This window comes from Pelmatolapia mariae, linkage group LG16_19, assembly GCF_036321145.2.
Source record: "Pelmatolapia mariae isolate MD_Pm_ZW linkage group LG16_19, Pm_UMD_F_2, whole genome shotgun sequence".
In the NCBI taxonomy this organism is placed as follows: domain Eukaryota; kingdom Metazoa; phylum Chordata; class Actinopteri; order Cichliformes; family Cichlidae; genus Pelmatolapia; species Pelmatolapia mariae.
In genome coordinates, this window is record NC_086241.1 from 2,697,255 (window position 1) to 2,709,436 (window position 12,182).

Sequence of the window (12,182 nt, forward strand, 5' to 3'; positions counted from 1 at the left end):
ATGCTATGCTAACATAGCTGTGTAGCTAGCCACCACGTAGCACATCATTATATAGCAGCTAGCCCAACTTCAGTAACCCTACAAACGTCACTGCTGTTTAGTTTTCTGTCTTCGTTCATGTTGGAAGTGATAGCAGAGCTGTACGTTTCAATTTTTCAGAAATCTCTCAGTCAGAACTTGCTATGTCATGTTTAGGTGGAAGCTAGCGAGCTAACTTCCTGCTAACTTCTAACTCTGTTAAACTTCATAAATTCTGTTTTCATGGATGTTAAACTTAATAGTTAAGCCTAGTAAAGCAGCAACGCTGATCATTTTATTAAAGATGGAAGAATTTAGACAGTTTGTAACTCTCAGTGATGCCGCAGTGTTCGTTTGACTTTGGGACCTGAAGCGGAGTTTGGTCCCGGAAACGGCTAATGATGTCAGACTTAAAGATCCCAGGATTGGACATCCCATCCAATTCAGCCGGAGGTCAGACCGTGCACTGCTCAGAGAAACTGAGAAAAAACCCCAGAGCTCTATCTCAGACTCTACAGACCTCAGTTAGCATGCTAAAGGTCAAAGACAGCACAAGTAAAAATAGACTGAACTTGTTTAGAAGGGTTTCCAGTTGACCAACAAGCTGTTTCATCAAAACAAGATGATAACAAAACAAAAACTAACGCACGAGGACAGAAAACTATGAGGAAATGTGCTGACACTTTCATTAACAAATGAAAATGAGATGAAAATACTCTGGAGAGATAAGAGCCAATCAGAAGTAGCCTCCTTGTGCAGAAAAGTCAGATGTGCACATTCAATGAATTAGATCCCCGTTTCTCACGAAAGCATGACAGAACGTCAGTGCTTGGGAGGAAGAAAGAGCAGACACATGGACACATTTCATAAATGATCTCAAGAAAACTTTGCAGTCTGTGTGGAGCGACTCACTGATAAAAGCACAACAGCCTGAGTTTAGATTTAGTCTACTATGATCTCATGATATTTATTCAACTAAAACTAAAATATTTAGATGCCCAAATCATGACTAACGCTATGATTCGCTGTTAAAATTAAGCCTCTGCTCTTTGTGTAATTTCTTTTCTCCGTGACTGCAGATCGCATCATTCATTGCATCATTCTTCTTCTTCCTTTACCACCTGTCCTTTTTCCCAACATGTCTTCCACCATTTGCTTCTCTCTTACTGTAAATCATCTCAAACATGCCTCCTCCGTTCCTGCATCGCTTCTCTTATGAAACATTTTATCACAAGTGTCTTCTTCACCTGCTGCTTCCATATTTCATTTTTTACCCCTCTTGATTAATTCGTAAACGTGCCATCAGTCACCATTACAGCAAGCACATTCTGCTGTGATGATATCAGTCTTTCCGTTCAGTAGCCTTCGGCTTATCTTAAACTGCTGCTCAGCCACAAACACTTGTGCTTTTAGAGGCAGTTGTTGACATTAAGACTCTTCAGCAATCCGAGACTGTGGTTTCTCCCCTCAGAGGACTGTGTGTGTGTGTCTGTGTGTGTGTTTACTTAATAATGAAGCTCAAGCCTCAGTGTGATTGCAGCAGGAGTCACTCGCACATATTCTCTTCAGATATGGAACATACTCAAATGCCTGCGAAATAACATGCTGTACAATACACACAGGCCTGCCTGCTGACTCCTTATCCCAGAAATAGCAGCAGTAACCCTCAAGAGGGCCGCGCAGTGGTCTGCCACAGAGCCAACTCTTTCATCTGGGTAGGTGGCACAAGTGTGAGCGCATACGTGTGTGTGTCTGTGTTTCAGTGTGTGCGTTTCAGGGGGTGTTGTTGGCACCAGCAGCCTGTGTTTTGTACTTCCTCTCCTAACCCACACAACCAACTTTACCTCACTGCAAAGGCTCGTACCCACACATACCTGTCAATATGTGTTGGATCAAACTCGATCTGCCTACTGAGCAGCCTCGCACTGCGTGTTTGCTTCAATGTTGCACAAAATTAGACTCTGGTTTAGCTCTGGCTCTCAGTATCGTGGGGAAGGGTGCCCCCACTGGACACTCACCTGTTTGTCTCTGATTATGTTTGTTAAAATAAACACTTGGAGGAAGTCTGCACAGCTCTATGTATGAAAAACTGTGTGTGTGGCCGGTGCATAGAAACAATATATAATTTCACTGATGTGAGGCAAAAAGCTCTCGAGGTTATGCTTAAGTAATGCGCAGAGACGGATGTTTAGGTATGTCATCCATTAAATCTGTTATTGAGCTTTCATGCTCAGATTTAAAATGATGTACAGAAAAAAAACACAAACCATTCTCTGCCTTTAGACATAACTTATCCTACAGCTTTAATTCTAGAGTATCGACATATAAACTGGAGACAGAGTTTGCAGGAAATGTAGCGACCTGTTTTCAAGGCACCAAATGTAATTGGACAGTGATCAAAAGCTGCTTCATGGACAGGTGTGGGCTATTTATTCATCAATAAAGCAGCTAAACTGTCTCTAAACCATTCCAAGTTTGGCATCTGCATTTGGAAGCTGTTGCTGTCAACCCACAACGTGTGGTCAAATAAGATCCCAGCACAAAAAAACACCAAAAAACAGGAAAGGCAGGCCATCCTTAGGCTGCAGAAACAAAACAATAATTTGGTGAGATAACAGGGAACATTAGGGGTGGCCAAAATATTTAAACAATTACTGCACTGGGGAGTTCTGCAGCACAAACACAAACGTGTCTGAAACACGATGATATATGATTACAGCATCATAAAGAAGACCACTTCACAACATCCAGCCACATGAAGAGCACTCTCCATGAGGCAGACATATAATTCATTACAACAAGGTCCAGCCAATCATCAGTGTCAATAACAGACTGAATGTATGAGGAGCTTAGATACAAAAACCTCAGTCCAGCATTTTTTTTTATCAGGTTCCTAATATTCAGGTTCAGTAAGTTCACTTTAACAGCAATAAAAACTTTTTACACTGAATGATGTGTTTGAATTTTAAAATGTAACTTATTGTTTATTTAAAATTAAACACTCAACAAACTGATCTGCAGTTAACACCACAAAGATGCAAAACGACACCAAATTTTATCGCTAAATAACAATTCAATTTTATTTTATTTATACAGCACCAAATCACAGCAACAGTCGCCTCAAGGTGCTTTATATTGTAAAGTAGACCCTACAATAATACATACAGAGAAAAACCCAACAATTATATGACCCCCTATGAGCAAGCACTTTGGCGACAGTGGGAAGGAAAAACTCCCTTTTAACAGGAAGAAACCTCCAGCACCACCAGGCTCAGGGAGGGGCGGGGCCATCTGCTGATTGGTTGGAGTGAGAGAAGGAAGACAGGATAAAGGCATGCTGTGGAAGAGAGACAGAGATTAATAATAATTAATGGTTAAATGCAGAGAGGTCTATTAATACAAAGTGACTGAAGAAGAAACACTCAGTGCATCATGGGAATCCCCCAGCAGCCTACGTCTATTGCAGCATAACTAAGAGAGGACCGAGTCACCTGGTCCAGCCCTAACTATATGCTTTAGCAAAAAGGACAGCTTGAAGCCTAATCTTAAAAGTAGAGATAGTGTCTGTCTCCTGAATCCAAACTGGAAGCTGGTTCCACAGAAGAGGGGCCTGAAAACTGAAGGCTCTGCCTCCCATTCTACTTTTAAATACTCTAGGAACAACAAGTAAGCCTGCAGTGTGAGAGCGACGTGCTCTAATAGGGTGATATGGTACTACAAGGTCATTAAGATAAGATGGGGCCTGATTATTTAAGACCTTGTACGTGAGGAGCAGGATTTTAAATTCAATAACACCATTAAGAAAATACAAAGAGATTATAGTGTGAGCTTTCACTCATTCTTTCATTTTCTGACAGAGGCGCCATTTAGAGCTCTTCATTCAGTTTCCAGTACAGATGGAGAATAACCCAAAGAGACACAGTGAGAGGGAAACCTGGGCATTTGTCAAATATTTTGCAACTGTTCACAGAAATTTCACTTCCTAAAGAGAAAGCTAAAGGGGAAAAGAGTCACAAACAAACAGCTGAACACAGCTGCAGTGGAGGCTTGCCAAAGGAGGAAACCCATTCTTTGCTCACATCCATCAGTTTCAGGCTTTAGATGTTTGTTGCTTGCAAAGGACTTTCTAACAAAGGGTTAAAAAAAGGCATTTGATGTATCCAGTTACTACACACTCATCCCTGTGGTACACAGTTTGAATGGTATGATTATTAGTAAATGATAGTAGGGATTAAGGAAGCCTGAATTTTGTCCAAGAGGAAATCAAACCAATATAAGTCGGGTCAGGGACAATTTGTTCAGCTGGAATTATTACAGACATATTATAGGAAGATCTACAAATGTGTTCCTGATGGACTCTGCAAGTTATTGTGATCAATTTGCATACAGGCCTGAAACTACTGTTACCACCTGCCAGCAACAATTTGATTTAATAGCTGCCTTTGTTCTCTTTGCAGCATTTCGTGTCATTCTTTAGAGGGAAAAGAGGCTTCCGGTGCTCTGTGATGTTTTTTAATGAAAAATGTCACATAATGATGCCAAAGGAAAGAAAAAATAATGATGTATGATGTAGGCCAGTTCTGTCATCACCAGGTTTCCTTTGTGTGTGCATGTGTGTGTTTCCTTTTACCTCTCAAGGGGATGAAAGTCCACTATCAATAATTTCATAATAATGCCCCCATGGCTTCACATGTATACAGAGCCTCGAAGCATCAATCATGACTCACAGTGTGTGTGTGTGTGTGTGTGTGTGTGTGTGTGTGTGTGTGTGTGTGTGTACAGTATGTGGGGTTTTGTCTATGTGTGTGCTGCAGGGTTATTTGTACTTACTTGTGTGGTTTTCTTTGTGTGTTTGAGAAAGTTTTTGTGTTTCACTGTGTTGTGCATTTATCAGCAGCTCAGGGCAGCGTGTGCTTATTGGACTGCTGACAGATGGGTGTATTATTCACTGCTTGATGGAGAGTGACAGATGACTGGCTTTAAGAGCGCATGCATGTGTATCGACATGTTTGGATGTGTCGTTTTATTGTATTTTGTGGTACCTTTGTGTGTCTGTGTGCATTTGTACAAGGTACAAAAACAGAGGATGTTACCTGTGGTTGAGTGAAAGGAGCTCCAATGCAAAAGAGACTAAAAATGTGCCTTAATATATGTGACTGTTAATCCATAAAAATGCAACAACATCATCTGTGTTGATATAAGTAAGATATCCAGTGAGCTACCTAAGGAAAATGTTGATAGGCAGTCTATTTTATCTGTATTCCTGCTAACGGCTGGTCTTAGAAACTGAAGCAAGATGAACTTTTTTCTGTTTAAGGTTAGGAGAAGATCATAACCTTGGTTAAATATTAAAAAAAAAGAAAAGTCAAAGACTTTATTAAAGTTTTAATGAAAGCTTGATCTTTTCTCAGTCTTTACTCAAAGCACTTTTATTTTCACACCCGTCCACAGATCAGAACCTGGATGCAAACACCGGTGTTTGGGGTCACGGTGCTACCCATGCCTTTTCATCGCAGGGAGTCAAATACTGCCATTTTCTCCAAAGCCAGAGGCAGCCACCGGAGTTTAATGATGTCTTTTAAATGTTAAACAGACGACTGATCGTGAGGTCTTTTTTAAATCCAGGAGGCTGTAGTTACTTTATCTTTTTCACTCACGTTTTCTTTTGCTTTGAGAAAAATCTGGTGATTTTTACAGGATGGCGTGTTGGAGGATCAGGTTATAAAAGAAGGCAACTGTCTGCTTTTTATTTCCAGAAAATAAAACAGTGCAAGTTTTTTTAAAATCATGACGATAATTGTTTTGTAAACCTTAACCATGTGTTAATTATCGTAACCATGACAACAAACCTCCCTCACCTTATCAAAGTACTTATTTTACCTGAAGACATTTTCTTTGCCTAAAGCTGACCCGGCGATGAGCACTGATTGTTGATGATTGGTCCTCTCGGGGGCCTTGTCACACACACTGAGGAGCATTTTCTCTGATGTGAACACAACAACCAACTAAAGTCTGCACTATGAGACAGATGGAGCGCCTGATGGCACATTCACATGACTGCCAACCAGACGAGTCTGAGTAATGAGATTATTTTTACACCAAAACTGCACGGTTAGCCTTAGACAACAAAACTACTTGTTTAGGTTTAATCACTAAAATTTCGGGAAAAACATGGTTTTGGTTAAAATTCACTTTTTTACCACAGAGCACTGTGACACTCAGTCCCACAGCGTCTATGTCAGTTGTTAGGAGACTCATGCTGAACTTTAAGAGACTACTTTCTTGAAAATGGCACTCATGGGGCTCCAGATCCTGACCAAACATCGGTATCCAATGGAGCGAGGAGGAGCGAGACCGTGCCGGTGCATGAGATCGGAAAACTTCAGATGTCCACTTTTGGCTTAAAATTAATTTCATGCCTGATTAATAATACATAGAGGTTTAAGATTTCCATAATTTTAACATTTGAGTTAAGGTGAACCACCTCGGGTGATGATGCTGCACTGTGTGAGATCAGGCTTCCCACTTTAAGCACGACTGCAGGATGAGAACCTCTGCGGTTCAGGGAGTTGGGGGACAAGTCCATTCTTCACAATGTCTTATTTTGAAATGTTCGTGCTTACTGTATTTTTCGGACCATAAGGCGCACCGTATTATAAGGTGCATTAAGCGAAACAAAATGGTCAGATAAGTCAAACTTTACTCAACTCGTTCTTCTTGCTTCCTCCACTTCTGTACCATTGATTCATTAATGTTGAATTCTCTCACAGCTGCTCTATTTCCATGTTGTTGCAGTATATTTATATTAATGACTAACCTCGTATTGTGGATGGATTATCTCAGTTGTTCTCCTGACTGAAGTTTGGTCCGTTTACAGCATCCTGCCATGCGATTGCATTTGTCCCTGACCATTGGGAATCGATTCAATTCGATTCGATTTGATTCAATTAAATTCGATTTGAATCTGGGAAATTTTGACAGTCAGAAATATTATAATTCAGATCAGTACATTTACATATTTTTGTATCTATAAAAAGGAAGCTGACACATGCAAGACTTTATCAAAGGTGTAAGCGTCACAGCAGATGGCTTTGTGTCAAAGTAGCTGAAGATAAAACACAGAAAAACATGAAGGTGATTTTCCTGGCCTGGGATTTTATAAAAATATTCTGCAGCACATCAAAAATGAAAGAAAACCATTAATCAACATATGAACGTTACCTCTGACGTTACAGCGGTTTTATTAGAGACATGGCTGTGTGTTTACGTCCTTGTGCAAAATCCGTGTTCCTGCTCTCATTTACTGTCTTAGCTGTTTGGTGGTTGTTGAAATTTTGTGAGGTTTCACCTGAGATTCTGGCGTTTCGGGAAAAATAAATTTATATTAAAAAATCGATTCAGGATTTTAATGAATCGATTTCACGTTATCCAATCCAGAATCGATTTTAATCAATGAATCGATTATTAAAACCCACCCCTAATTGGGAACCCTCACGTTAACTTTTATCGAGTGGAAAAAAGTTAGCGTTCATCCTCCAGCTTCACTGTGTTTATGTTATGCTAACAAGCTGTGTTGCTAGCGATCACTCTATGGTATATAATGATGATCATATCATCATTATATACCAGCTAGTCCAACTTCAGTAACCCTACAAACGTCACTTATGTCTAGGTTTCTGTCTTCATTTATGTTGGAAGTGATAGCAGAGCTGTACGTTTGAATTTTTTAACAAATCTCTCAGTCAGAACATGCTATATCATGTTTAGGTGGAAACTAGCAAGCTAACTTCCTGCTACCTTCTAACTCCGTTAAATGTAATAAATTCTGTTTTCATGGATGCCTGGATGTTAAACTTAATTGTTACACCTGGTAAAACAGCAATGATGATCATTTTATTAAAGATGAAAGAATTTAGACAGTTTTTAACTCTCAGTGATGCCGCAGTGTTCGTTTGACTTTGGGACCTGAAGCAGACGGAGTTTAGGACCCAGATTACTCCGCGAGGCCCCTTGACTACAGTTGCTGTAACTCTCTGACAATCCATCAAGCGGTGCGGCTTCGTAGCTTACCAAAGTCGGACTAAAACTTTTTGACAGATTTTTGAGCGCCATGTACCACATAAAATCGGTTCGAGGTCAGTAAGCACAACCAGAATTCATACATAAGGCACACTGTCGATTTTTGAGAAAATTAAAGGATTTTAAGTGCGCCTTATAGTGCGGAAAATACGGTATGTCTACATGGGATTCATTGTTACTGCTTTAGTTTGTATAAGAGAAATAAATCTTCAGTCATAATGCAAGTGGAAGACTTTTCTTCCTCCTCCTTTTTTGACATTGTTTATTGGAAATTACCCTACCTATTTGTTGTTTATTTGAAACAACCGAGGGCTCCCGATGTGGCTGGAAATTAGAAGTACTGAAGGCCATAAAGGCACAAGCATGTTGCACAGATGGTAATGGTACAGCTCTTTTCTAGCACTCAGCCACAGCCCTCATTCACTCAATCATACAGCACTGTTTTCTATGCCTTAAAGCACTTTTCTAATCAGCACACACTCACACTCTGACGGATGCACTCGGGGCAGTTTGGGATTCAGTACCTTCCCCGAGGACTCTTCAACATGTGGACATTGGAGTATCCAGAACCTTGGTGCACAATTCACTCTACCTCCTGAGTCAAAGTCGCCCTGCACAAGTACATAAAAAATTGTGAAATGCCATTAGAAAGAAATCAAACACAGCAGAGTAGAGGCAGTAATCTGGGTAGCTCCTAATACATTTACAGTATTGATCCTTGCACAGGTTGTTCTCCACATAAGACCGGTTTGAGCCATTTATCAACTTGCTAAAGTGAAGAAAGAGAGCAAGAATGGAGGAGGTTCTTCTGCTTCCTGCTGAGTTAAGAGAAGGTTACCAGACCCAGAACAACCCCTGCACAGCATGGCACATGAGTGCATGTGTGACAAATAATGCATTTTGTGTGCTTTCACTTGTGTGCCTTTGTGTGTCCTTCCCTGGTCTCCTCTCAGCGTGTCGTGAGTGACAGCTGGTGATTTTGAGCAACAACCGCTCAGACCCGAGGAACCCCGGCGTGAAGCTGTAAATAAGTGCTCGTTCTGATTTAAGCAGCGGCTTCCTAATACCTTATGTCATGCTCTGCAGGCATATGTTTTTAGTGAGGAAGCTTTGATAAGCCCACTGTGTGCTACCTGCCCAGCACCAAACAACAGACAAAGTTTAGCAACTACCCGAGCTGCTGAACATGCAGCATTTCACTCAGGTGGTCTGATCTGTGGATTTAAAAGAAACGTTGGCTTTTATGTTGCATCTTAGACCAGCAAACCTGCACACATTCATGCAAACTGCTGAATGTTCCCAGAGCTGCTAACAGCTAAATGTAACTAGACGGACCAGGATAAACCTTTCAAACACTCGTGTTTTTGAAATGTTCCATCTTCCACTTTATATTCTGTTCACTGGTGTTATGCTCCACTTCTACATTTCCAGTCTCGCCAACATCTAACACAGAGCAGTCTCAGATTTTCCTCTTTGTTTCATTTTTGTGTTAGGCGTCTAATGCAAACTGACAAACTACATGAAAGCTTTGATTTTTCACTAAAGTCAGCAAACTCTTTCCAACTCGACAAAAAGACTAAAATCAGAGGATGTGTAAAAGATAATACAGTGAGTGTGCAGGAGACAGAAGCTTAATGCAAAAACGCCATCATTACACTCTGGTATGCATAACGACGTGGACCGCGTTCTTTCAGGAAATGGACATCCTTCCTCATCTAAATGCTTTTGGATGACCGTGAACCCCTGTGGGGATCTGTGTGTGCGTGTCATTACTGGTGAAAGGGAAACACAGGTGGCTCTGCTAACTAGTCTGGACACTGCAGCTAACACTGTGCGTGTGTGTGCGTGAGAAATGAAGAGGCAAAGAATCGGACACATACAGAGCACACAGGTAACGTACATCTGTTTCTTTAACTTGGTGTTTGCTGATGGTTCAAAGAAGACGAACGTTCTTTGTTTCTCTCACATCTTATCGCTAAAGCCACTTCCTCCTTGATGCAATAAAACCTCCTCCAAAATTCTCTTATCCTCCCAGATCAAAGGGAAGACACCGATCCCACTAATTTCTTTCTAATTTGATTTGTTCTGTCTCAGATCAAACCTTTATTGTCCTTTGTTGTTGTTCTCTTTTCATGTTTTATTCTCTCTATATGTTGAATACTTTCACCCACCTGAAGAACAAAAGGCTTTTAAAAAGAGGAATCACAGGTTTGGTTTGTTTTGGTGATTCTGACTCTTTATGTTGTTTTTGTTCATAATTTCTGGTAAGAATTTCATTATACCTCAAAATTAGGACTTAATGTTGTGTTGTAGTATAAGGAGTGTTGGGAAGGTTAGTTTTAAAATGTATTCCACTACAGATTACAGAATACGTGCCCCAAACTGTAGTAGTTTGTAACGTATTCTGAACACTTTGGATTACTTGATATATTGTCATGCTTTTTACAGCTACATGAATGTAGTATTACTGTGTGATTTATTATTATTACTGAAGGCTACTCGCCACTGAGCTAACATTGTTAGCTGGCGTTAGCTGAGGTTGGATCTGTTAGACTTGATGGATAGCATTAACAACCTGCTAGCTGCAAATAATCATGTGCTGTTCTGAAGGAAATACCAACTAGATTATTAAATCTTAATATAAAATGAGTAACAGTAGGGTGGACATTAGGTCAGGCTGCACTTTTTGCAGTGATCTCGTATAGAAAACTATTTCTGTAACAGTAATATGTTTTCTTTCTCTCTGCTTTCAGAACTGTACATGATTATTTGTAATGCAGCCTTCAGTAATCGTGATAAATCACACAGCAATAGTACATCAAAGATGCTGAAGTGGCACCTAACCCAGGTAGCTACCACAACTAAAACAAGGTACCTGCAGCAGGCTAACATTAGTTTTTTTTTTTTTTTTTTAAAAAGAACTTACTTCCAGATATTTCTTTAGCGTGGAGTCTTTTGATGCTGAGAGCAGCTTGGTTGGTTGCAAACAGGTGTTTGCATTGCACGATCAGATTTTGCCCCTTTCTTCTTCTTCCAGGTAAGAAATGCATTGCTGCCCGTGCACTGCTGGCTCGGTTGTGCTGGCTCTGGGTCCATTGTGTAACTGACACCACCAACATTAACAGGACGCTTACATTAGAGCCTCTTAATGTGTGTTTTGTTTGGGTTTCCAGCAATGCGTGGAATTACCAAAAATAGAGAGGGCATAGCCTAACAAGTCTTTAAATTGTCTGACAAAGACTTCTGCAGTCTTCTCACTGTGGATTTCCAGCAATCAATATGCCACGCAAAAGATGCCTTTATGAGTGCAAATACAACAAGCACAAACCACTGGTTACACTTTGATTGGCAGAAGACTTCTAAATATGTGTGCATTAGTCTGAAAAAGATGTTTGTGCAGATGAAACCAACATGAAGTTGCAGCAGAATGATCGGAGGAGAGAAACAGCTCGTGATCCGAAGAACACCACACCATCTATCAAGCACGGTGGAGGTAATGTTGATGAGGCAGGTACTCGTGCCTGATTTGTCCTCTACAAAGATGGATGCTTGGGCGTCTTCTCCTGTCTTGATCTGATTAATTGGCCTAGCATCTGCAGTGTGTGTGATCTCCACCAGCATAGCAATATGGCTGCCCTTCAACATGAGTTTCATTCTGGAGAAGAAGACGAAGGTCTCCCTCTGATGTCTCAGGAAGCTACAGTAGAGCAGTGCATTTACTATCTGGCCCTGAGTGATCATTTCAGAGTGAAAGCTGAGAAGAAGCATCCTCCTGACCTTGTCCTTTCCTCATGTGGCACCTTTAACTTGGAGCCTGCAGATTCTTTGACTTTGAACTGCTCTTTGGTCTTTCAGTCACAGCCAGGGACCCCGTTCCCGTCACAAGCAATGAGTACAACAGGACTTCCAAGGACTAATGGAAAAATAGCAGCTGTACTCAATAAGATGCATTGGGAGACATGCATGAAAGGTGGGAAAACTCAATTGAAACCACTTCTTATGAGCAGAGTCATGAAACTATATTTTTTGAGACACTTCATGTTGCAAAGTGAAATCCTGTCTTTAATCGTCAGCTTGATCAAATT